The sequence below is a fragment of the Sorex fumeus genome, unplaced genomic scaffold, assembly GCF_029834395.1.
Source record: "Sorex fumeus unplaced genomic scaffold, SorFum_2.1 ptg000063l, whole genome shotgun sequence".
Taxonomy (NCBI): domain Eukaryota; kingdom Metazoa; phylum Chordata; class Mammalia; order Eulipotyphla; family Soricidae; genus Sorex; species Sorex fumeus.
In genome coordinates, this window is record NW_026606120.1 from 73604509 (window position 1) to 73615547 (window position 11039).

Consider the following 11039-nt stretch of genomic DNA (forward strand, 5'->3'; position numbering starts at 1 on the left):
AAAAAAAAACAAGCCCCAAACACAAGAAAATCTTTCACAGGTTCCCAGTTACCTCTAGGTGAACTCCATGAGCTCGATGCCATCTGGCCCCAAGGAGTCATATCAGTGCGGGCTTTGCTGCTTCTGTTCTCAGTCTCACCCCTTTTTCTTGTATCAATTTAAGAACCAAAGAGAATCTAACAGGCTGTGGTCTGTTCTTATCAGGCAAAGAGGGGGTCTCTACTATCTTGTTTACCACTCCAAGCAGGAATGCAGAACTTGGCTCATGCTAAACAGCCTCTAAACATGCTTTACTCATTTGTTAATTGGATGAATAATGTAATTCAGTGTAAGAATCTGGGTGCTGGGGCTAGAGCTATAGTACAGAGGGTAGGGCGCTTGCCTTGCACACAGTCGACCCGGGTTCAATCCTCAGCATCCCATTTGGTTCCCTGGGCACTGCCAAGAATGATTCCTGAGCACAAAGCCAGTAAATAACCCTGAACATCTCTGGTATGACTCCAAAACAAAACTAAATTTGGGTACCACATTCATGGCTGTCAAATCATCAGCTTAGTCCTGCTTTCCCCGCTGGGAGAGGAGAGATGGAATATTTATAGGAAAATTGAGTAGAGGATCTTGGGAATAGGGTAGAGGCTTCAGTGCCCTCCCTGTGCCTGCACTGCCAGGGTACATGCGCATACCTACCCATCTCATTGAAGTACTGAAGTCTTGTAGCTAAACGCATAATTAGTGTGTATAGATTAATGACCAACTTCTCTTTCACTTTCCGCCCAAGGTCAACTTTTCCTTTTTATCCTCCATGGAAGAACAAGCAAAAAAAGTAAAATGAATTCCATTCATTCTCCCTCAACCCCGGATCTAGCGCTGTGCCCAGGCAAGGCGCAGCTCCTCAAGGTCTCACTTCCATTCTGTGCTCTGTGAATGGCTCTCAGGGGTGCAGCTTTCTTCTGTGAATGGTGTCTTTTCTGAGTTAACTCGGAAATGAATCGCATCCTCTGGATTTGAGCACCCAGCTGGGAGACTGAAGCTTAAGAAAACAACTTCTCAGCCCTGCAAGGGCTGACCCAAAACAATGGAGTGTGCAACTATCGTCCAATCATCCGTCCTTTTTATAGTACATTATTTCAGACCGGAGAGAGATAGTATCCGGGTTAGAGCACTTGCTTTGCTAGCAACTAACCCCACCAGGGGTGATCCTTCCGCACAGAGCCAGAAGTAAACCCCTGAGTACCTTTAGATGTGGTCCAACAACCAAAAACACAACAGCAATAACAATTTTTTTTATTGCATCCTTACTGTAACTCCAGGATGATTTTTTTAATGGGGACCCCATTTCAACATGAGGAAATTAGCCACAACCAGGTAGACAGCACCCAGCCAAGAAAGGGAGAAACAGAAATGAAGGAAAATAAGAAAGGAAGTAAGGAAGGGAAGCAGGGAGGGAAGGGGAAGAGGGAACCAGACATAGAGTTCATAGGTTACAGTAGTGGCCTTTGCATGAGGCTCACTCTGGTTAATCCCAGTACCATGTGGTTCCCCACTCCCAACCCTAGCACTGCTAGAATCAATCCCTGGGCATGGACCCAGAGTGGCCCCAATACCCCCAAAGTCCCCACTCCCTAAAAAAAAAAGTAATGGAGGATAGCTCAACAACAGCCTGGACCAAAAGTTTTGCCCCGAATAGCCTCTGATTACCACCAGGCATGGCCTACAAAAATAGAGAAGAAAATAAAGAAATTTAGATTAAGAAAGGGTGATATCCTGACAAAGCAGAAATTTTACCTTTGAGACATCTTCAAGGGCTCTTTTAGAACTTTTAAGATTCCAAGTTTAGTAAGGCTGGTGGCAGAGATCAACCAACTGAGCTCAACAAGCTTTGCGAGCAGGAGGCCTGGGTTAAATCATGATCACCTCTGAGCACTTCCAGAAGTTACCCCAGAGCACTAAGCCAGTTGTAGTCTCCAAGTATGGTTGGATATAGCCCTCAAATTGGGGAAAAAATAAAAAAGATTCCAGGGCTGGAGTGATAATACAGCAGCTTGCCTTGTATGTGATCAACCTGGGTACAATCATTGGCACCTTGTATGGTCCCCCGGCACTACCAGGAGTGATCCTGAGTGCCGAGTCAGAAGTTAGCCCTGAGCTTTGCCAGTTGTGGCCCCTTACAAAAAAAATCCTATTTTATGTATTTCAGGGGGAAGGATTTGGGAGTTCTCAGCCAACTGGCTTCAAAGTGAGAGCTGTAGGTGAAGTGGGAGACAAGGAGGTAGCCTCAAGTAAAGAGAGTGTCCCCCTCTCTGCTCCACTGACCTCAACCCCCGTGGAAAGCCTGGATAAAGTCTGCTTCGAGCACCCATATGGTACCAACACTTGGGCCCCACCAGCCCCACAAAGCAGCCATCAATCCGTTCCTGAAACCCACTTGTTCTGCATGGTATGGGGTGGGAGTTCAAGGTGAGCTGTGGACTCAGGCTGGAGTGAGGAATTGCTCTTTGCAGAATAAACTAAGTCAGTCTGCCCAGATTTTCCAGGAATGAGTCCCCTTCACTACAGAAAAGAATTTCAGGATGAGATGAAAGGGTGAAGTAAGGCAATTTTTCGCAGCCTTGGTCTGTGTGATCCTGACTTCTCCTTCTGCTCTGGGGCTGAATCAATGTCACAGTGGTTTTCTGGGCCCCACAGACGGGTCCTATATTTCAAAGGCTGTAGACCTTTGAGCTTGTTTCATATCCAGACCGTGTTTTCCCTCTCCCCGCATCTCTCTGCCTATAACAGGAGGGGCTGCCTCTGGAGGATGCTAGCTCTGGGGAGGATGCTAGCTCTGCAAGAGGATGAGAGTTGGGGGCCTCTATGGTCACACTTGGTGGTGCTCAGGTACCTCCAGGGCTACACCCAGTGATGCTCAGAGGACCATGTGCTGCTGGGATTGAACCAGGTCTACCACATTTAAAGCGTGCACCTTAATCTATTTGACCCATAAGACTTCCAATTTGTAGGACTTATCCTATATTCTATCACATGTATTATAATATGGCAACACCCTGTATTAGGTAGAATTTCCTTTTTTTCATTTTCTTTCTTTCTCTCTTCTTTTCTTTCCTTCTTTCTTTCTTTTTTCCCCCTGGCTCTGCGCTCTGGATGAGCTCAGGGGACAATATAAGATGCTGGGTATTGAACCTGGGTTGGCTGCATGCAAGGCAAGCAACTTCCTGCTATGCTATCTGTCTGCTGTTAGTGAAGTTATATATTTTTAAATTTTTTTCTTTTTATTGAGTCACTGTGAGATATGTAATTACAAAGCTGTTCTTGCTCAGGTTTCAGTCATACAATATTCCAACACCACCAATGATCCTAGTTTTCCTCCCCCACCCACCCCCCTTTTGAAATTATATTTATTTAGACTTTTGAGCCACGCCGGGTGGTACTCAGGGCTTCCTTCTGACTCTGAACTCGAAGATCTCTCCTGGCAGGACCTGGCGACCATGGTCAGTGCATTCTTCCATGTGAACTAACCTTTGTGTGTGGCATGAGACAGTGATCTAAGTTCACGTGTTTGCAGCACCTGTTCTTACACATTTACGCTAACGCTAAGCATGTTTTTAGGGCTCAAAATTCTGTGGGGCGTCAAAGGCCCATGCTGAAGGAGAGAGTGATGACGAGAAGCTATGGAATGACGAGAGTCTGTGGGGCCGTCTTGGTGGGGATGTGTTAGCCTCACTCTGGGACATCTTTCTTAAAAGAAAGGGAGGCACGGAAATAGTACAGGGATTAAGCTACTCACTTTCATGCAGCTGACCTGGGTTTGATCCCTGGCATCACATATAGTCCCCCAAGCACCATGAGAAGTGATCCCTGAACACAAAGCAAGGAGTAAACCCTGAACACCATTGGGGGTGCCCTCTCCCCCCCCCCAAAAAAAAACCCAGGAACCTCACCCAGCCATACTGAGAGATGTAGAGACTTTTTCTCAGATGCTTGGCCTTAGGGGTACAGTCCTGAAGGTCTCTCTCCCTCATGCAGGTGGTGCAGGGGAAGGGGGCACCAGGGCTACACTGGCAGTGCTCAGGGGGGCCACAAGGAGGCTAGCAGAGCTTGGAATCTCACACTTGCTTGTTGTGAACTCTTTGAGCTATCTCCTGGACTTCGACCCTCTGGGACTTTTCTGAAGAGGCTCCTTCCAGCATAACCCTACAAGTCTAGAGCTTACCAGATCTCATTCTTTCCCCACTATTCGGCTCACTGAGTCCCCTTAGCTCCACCTGTTTTCTGACTGTATTTAGCTTCTTATGGGAGTCACAATCTCAAAGCGATCATTTTTTCAACTCAGCCTAACTGGGTCCTAACAGTTGATTGTCAACAGGGATGGCAGTTGGGAAAGAAAAAAGAATCAAAATTATTTTCATGCAGGGAGGAGAAAGGCAAATCAAATTGGAGTATGCCTAGGGCTCCTGGTCAGAGACCGTATTTTATTTTCATGGTCACGGTAACGGTCCAGTTCTCCCATTGTTCATCGATTTGCTCGAGCGGGCCCAGTAACGTTGTGAGACTTGTTACTGTGTTCGGCATATCGAATACGTCACGGGGAGCTTGCCAGGCTTTGCTGTGCGGGTGAGATACTCTCGGTAGCTTGCCGGGCTCTCCGAGAGAGGCGGAAGAATCGAACTCGGGTCGTATTTTATTTTATTTTACTTGTTTTTTGGTCCACACCCAGTGGTGCTCAGGGCTTACTCCTGGCTCTATGCTCAGGAATCACTCCTGGCAATGCTTGGGAGACCATCTGGGGTATCAGGGATCAAACATGGGTTGGCCACATGCAAGGCAAGCACTTTACTATCGTACTATCTCTACTGCTTAAGAGACCATATTTTAGAACAGAGAGAGAGAGAAAGACAGATAGAGACAGAGACAGAGACAGAGAAAATAGGGCTGGAGAGATAGTACAAAGGTTAGGGTGTTTGCCTTGCATGTGGCCAACCTGGGCTCAATTCTCAGCAGGCATAAAGTCCCCTGAGCACCACCAGGAGTGATCCCTGAGCACATCCAGATACAATCCCCCACCCAAATGGGGGTAGGGAACAGATCCAGATATGTGTCTCAGTGGTAGAGTACTAGTTTTGCATGTGTGAGTCCTGAGTTAGATTCCTGGCACTGCATGGGCCTCTAGTACCAAGTGGAGAATAGAGTAGCCTTGAGCACCTCCAGGCATGGGCCAAAAGCAAACAAAAATTGCTGGGGTGATAGTCTCAATGACTTAGTCCTTAATTCATCCTATGCTTATCGTAGCTTACCATATTCAGTGTACTGTGTTGTTCTGTGACACTCAATGGGCACTCTGCTTCTCAGGGTCAGAAGAGAGAGCAGGCAGCAAAAGAATATCCAACTACACACTAAGCTGATTTCTTGTCAAGGTAAGAGCATAGTGACATGACCACTCCGTGGGCTAAGAGCAGCATGGAACTGTAAAAGATGCATATCCTTCAGTTGGGAGATTTTCAGGAACCCTCTAGCCAGCCGTTTATGTCCCAGATATATTTAGATGTATCTATACAAGTACAAAAGGGTGTAAGTGCAAAACTATTCATGGCAACATTGTTCATTATTTTCTAAAGCCAAGGGAAACAGCTAAATATTCAGCAACAGAATGCAAGTCACATTCATTGAGGAGAGTCACGCAGTTACAGTGGAACATTGAACAGAAATGTAAGGAATGGGGGGAATTTGTGATGCACGGGGGTGGGAAAGCCTTCTCAATATTTTTGGTAGAAGCAAGGTGCAAGGCCAGACAGTACAGAGGGAGAGGAGAGGGGAGGAAAGGCAGCAGGAAGGTGCAGTACAGCATGTGTGTGTGTGTGTGTGTGCGTGTGTGTGTGTTGCCCATTAATTTAGAGAATAAAAAAGTGAAGGGCCGGAGCATTAGTTAGTACAGCAGGTAGGGCACTTGCCTTGCACTCAACCAACCTGGATTCGATCCCTGGCATCCCATATGGTTCCCTGAGCACTGCCAGGAGTAATGGAGTGACTCTTAAGTGCAGAGCCAGGAACAGCCCCTGAGCATCTCTGGGTGTGACTCAAATAGCAAAAAATGAAAAAAAGGAAAAACTGCTGCCTCTGTCAAGATGTGGCACTGCCTTTGGGTGTTGGGGAAGTGAGGGTGCTGGATTCTTGTTCATTTAACATATTTTTCTTTAAAACAGGTCATCAGGGACTGAGCGATAGTACAGCGAGTAGGCCACTTGCCTTGCACGCAGCTGACCTGGGTTCTATCCCTAGCGTTCCATATGTTTCCCTGAGCACTTGCAGGAAAAAATTCTGAATGCAGAGGCAGGAATAACCCCTGAGCACCACCGGGTGTGGCAAAGAAAGAAAGAAAGAAAGAAAGAAAGAAAGAAAGAAAGAAAGAAAGGAAGGAAAGACATGGAAGAAAAAAAGACGTGAAAAGAAAAAAGGAAAGAAAGAAAGAAAGAAAGAAAGGAAGGAAGAAAGAAAGAAAGAAAGAAAGAAAGTTAAAACAAATCATCAGGAGCAGAGAGGTAGCACTGGGGTTAAGGCCTTGCAAGTGGCCAAACCTGGTTTAATCCTTGGTACTTCTAGGAGTGAGCACTGAGCACAAAACCAGAAGTCAGCCGTGAGCACCACTAGATGTGGTCTCCAAGTAAATAAAATTAAAATAAAACAAAAATCTTAAAGGAGTGCTTTCATGTTGTCCCAAGTGCTAACGCTAATGAGAGGTGGTGGGAGTGACAGAGTGTCGGGGGTGGGAAGAGGCTGGGCAGGGAGTGAAGAACCTTTGGATCAGGTCAGAGAGACCTTTTTTGAGAAAATGACTTTTGAACTGAAAACCTGCAGGACGAGAAGCTCACACCTGGGGGCAGATAGTTCTAGATTAAAAATAGCCTGGAAGGCCTAAAGGCAGGAACTGGCTGATTGTGGGCTCGTGGCAGACTCAGAGATTCTTGATCTCAGGTTGGGGGGGGTCGACTGGGTCGGGGTCCAAGAAGCCTGGGTGTGTGTGTATGAGCTCAGGAACAAGCAGGATGACCTACTTTATGTCTCAAATATTAGTGTTGGCTACTACAGGCAAGGGGGAGTGGGCAACCAAAAAAGGGGACCAAAGACTAGAACCTGTTTTTTTCATTTAATTTTATTATTTATCCACTGTGGAGCGATAGCACAGCGGGTAGGGCGTTCGCCTTACAAGCGGCCAACATGGCCGACCCGAGTTCGATTCCTCCGCCCCTCTCGGAGAGCCCGGCAAGCTACCGAGAGTATTTGATATGCCAGACACAGTAACAACAAATCTCCAATGGAGACGTTACTGGGCCCGCTCGAGCAAATCGATGATCAACGGGAGGGCCTTTACCTTTACCTTATTTATTCATTTATTTTGCATTTTTTTTTGGTAGGAGGTGTCATACCCAGCGATGCTCAGGGTTTATTCCTAGCTCTGCATTCAGGGATCACCTCTGGCAGACTCAGGGGACCATATGAGGTTTTGGGGTCGGACCCAGGTTGATCCCATGCAAGGCAAGCGTCCTACCCACTGCACTGTTGTTCTGGTCCCCAAAGACTAGAGCTTTAACCCAGAGGAGAGCTGATAGATAGGACTTTTGTGGTGAAGTTGGGAAAAATATGCTGGAAGAAGAACCAATGGATCTTTTTGATTCTTTTGGGGGGGCAGTGGTGGGAGATTCGGGGGCATACTCAGAAGTGTTTGATAGTCACTTGAACTCTATGTTTGGTGGCTGCTCCTGGTGGTTTTCCAGGGACCACGCAGTAGTGAGATCAAACTCAGGTCTCCTGCATCCAAAGTCAGCGGCTGCTCTGGGCTCTGTGCTAAGGGTCACTCCCGGAGGGGTTTAGGGACCACATATACATGCTGAGTGGAGAGTCAAAATGGGATCAAGAGCGTGCAAGCGCCTGATCCTCTATACAATCTCTCCGACTTGAGCTCATGGATTCTTGATGAAATGATCTGAAACTGGAATTGTCCGCCCAGATCAGGACTTGCTGATTCTGCAATTTTATGCTTCTGGCGCTTCCTGGTCTCCGCTTTGCTAAAGCAAAGTTGGAGGCAAGAATCCTCATTCACATCCCAGGGTCTCTGTCACATCCAGCCGGAGGCAGGGTGGCCAGGGGTCCTAAAGGGCTGGGGAGGGGGCGGAGACCTCTCAGCAGCAGGGAGACCGCCAAGGGGCTGCTCAATAGGGCTTTCAAGGCACAGGTCACTGCCCCCATGCCAAACCCTAAATCACTGTGACCAGAGTCTATTCAGCCTCACTCTGGAGTTTCAGATGGCCAAGGATGCCCCTCAAGGCACAGCATAGCCACTGTCCTAGGAGAGGCCCCCCAAAGACCCCTAAGACTGCCTGCCCAAACTCACCACAGCCGGGGTGCAGGCAGTGTAGACCGTGCCCGCACAGGCCGGATGGGAGCCACCTGCTCCTCTGCGGACACATTTTAGAGCCCGGGAGGCGCGGGCATAGGTGTGCTGTTGGGGTGGTTGTGTGTGTGTCCGGCTGGGGTTTGGGCCACACCCAGTGGTGCTCAGGGGCTCCTCCTGGCTCTGTGTCAGGGACCATGTGGTGCCTGGTCCCTCCAGCTCTCCATCCTGTGTGTTAGCACTTACTCTCCTGTGGGTCCAGCAGGCTTGGGGCCTACACTGGGGGTGCCAAGGGGCTAATTCACACAGACACCTCCCCAGACCCCCAAACCCAGACCCAAGGCTGGCTCCTCCTCTGTCCTGTTTCCAGTCCTCAGACAGAGGGGAAGAGAACACAACATACCACACGTCATACATACGTACCATACACACATGCCACAACTGCATCATGTACCACACACATACCACACACACCACACATGCCAAACCTATATCTCACATCATACACACCACAAAAACCACACATACACACCACAGACACCAAACACACATCAAACCTACATCACACACTACATACACATACTACATATACCACACACCATACCACATCTATATCACACCTAATCACACACCTCACATACACACCACACACACCATACACATGCCAAACTTATCACACTGCGCATAGACCACATATACCACACACCCTATTATACACGACATCACACCTATGTCACACCTACTACATACATCCACGTAAACCACATACACACCAAACCTATATCACACAACTCATCATCCACATACACCACACACATCGTATAAACCACATATACATACCAAACACACGTCATACAACATACATACCACACAAAAACCACATACCACGCATATGCTGCCCGAGCCCATGTGCTGCTTACACCCACGTGGCCGAGCATATGTGGTGCCCGAGCACATGTGTCGCCCGCATCTCCCCTCTTGAGATGTGTACTTTCATGCCTTTGTGTCTAATGCTGGGAAGTGTCCAGGGTTCTCTCTGCCCTTGGAGAAGCCCGTGTTCTCTCTTGAGTGCGTCTCTCTCTCTCTCTCTCTCTCTCTCTCTTCTCTCTCTCCTCCCCCCCGAAAACCCTCCAAATAAAATCTATTTTACTGCTAAAAAAAAACACATACCACACCACACACATCACACATATACCACATATCATACTATACACATAAATGACACGTACATCAGACCTACCACACATCCACCACTCCAGCCTGCACCATGCACACCACACACGTACCACATATACGCATGAACACCACAGCCCCCTTCTATGGACCACAAACACCAAAAACGCACTATACATACCACACACACCACAGGCACAGAGTCTGGCTGGTCAATGATTGACTAGCTCTTCACAGGCTGTTGGCTCCAGCCCCCCACCAGCTGACCCTCAGAGGTCACCTCTCCAAACAAGAGTTGCATCCTCCGGAGGGCCAGGGCCCCCCACCCCTGTGGTTTCCTGCCACCCCAGCCCTTCCGGCCCGGATCATGGATCTCGGGCAAGTGCCCTTGCCCCGGGTGCCTCCCAGTCCTGCCTCAGCAGCCCCCGCCCGCCCGCCCCCCCCCCCCCAACTCCCAGCATCTGCAGCACTGGCCGGCCCTGGCTTCCCTCAGCCTCAGCCTCTCTCCATGGCCCTTCTGCCAAGCCCTCCACAGCGCCCACCCCTGCCCCCCTTCCGCTCCTCTTGTCAAACACCAGACAAGGATTTTCCCCTTCCTCCCGGCCCTGAAAGGGCTCATTCTCTAGGGGAGCCTCACCCCTCGGAGCCTCCTCCCCTGGGGTGTGAGTTCTGACCCCAGCTCAGCCCTGCCCACTCCGGAGCTGGCCCCGCCCCCTCGGGGCAGTCCCTCCACTGGGCGAGTTGCCCTTCCCTTCTGGGCTCCTAGATCTTGGGGGGCAGGTGGGAAGTTCTGTAAGGAGGGCCTAGTAGTTACCAGGATTTCTTCAGGGGCTCCTGCTCCTCCCCATATAGGGGCCTGGGGGGTATTTGCGGTACTCTGGAGGGCATTCAGGGCTCGGGGGTCTCATAGTTGGTGACAAGTCTGAAGACTCTTCCAGTTGCAGCTCTGGGTCTCAGCTCCTCTGCAGTAGGATGGAGGACGAGGGGCAGCACTCACGCACCCCCAGCCTTCAGTGAGGAGAGGAAAGTAACCCCAGGACACAGAGGCATAGAGTATGGGTCCCTTAAAGGATGCCACCCTCCCCCAGCAACTTTGCTGGCTCTCTAAGCTCTCTAAGGCATGAACACGGGGCTGGGGGCAGGGAGAGAGGCAGCATCTTTGACCCAGAACCTAATAGCTTAAGGGGTTTCTCTGTGGTTGAGAATGTGCTCCCAGGAGTGGCCAGAGAAGGGCTCTCAGCAGCCCCCCCCCCCATCCCCACCCCTGTAACATACACAGACCCTCTGGAAGGGCCTAGTAGCTGTGGTCAGAAGTCCCTAGAAAAGGTTCTGGGCTGGCTGACGACTGCCCAGTGAGGGTAGAGGCTGATTTGACTGGCTGGTAAATTCTTTTTTTTTGGTTTGGTTTTGAGGGGGCCACACCTGATGATGCTCGGGGGTTTACTCCTGGATCTGCACTCAGGAATTAATCCTGGCAGTACTT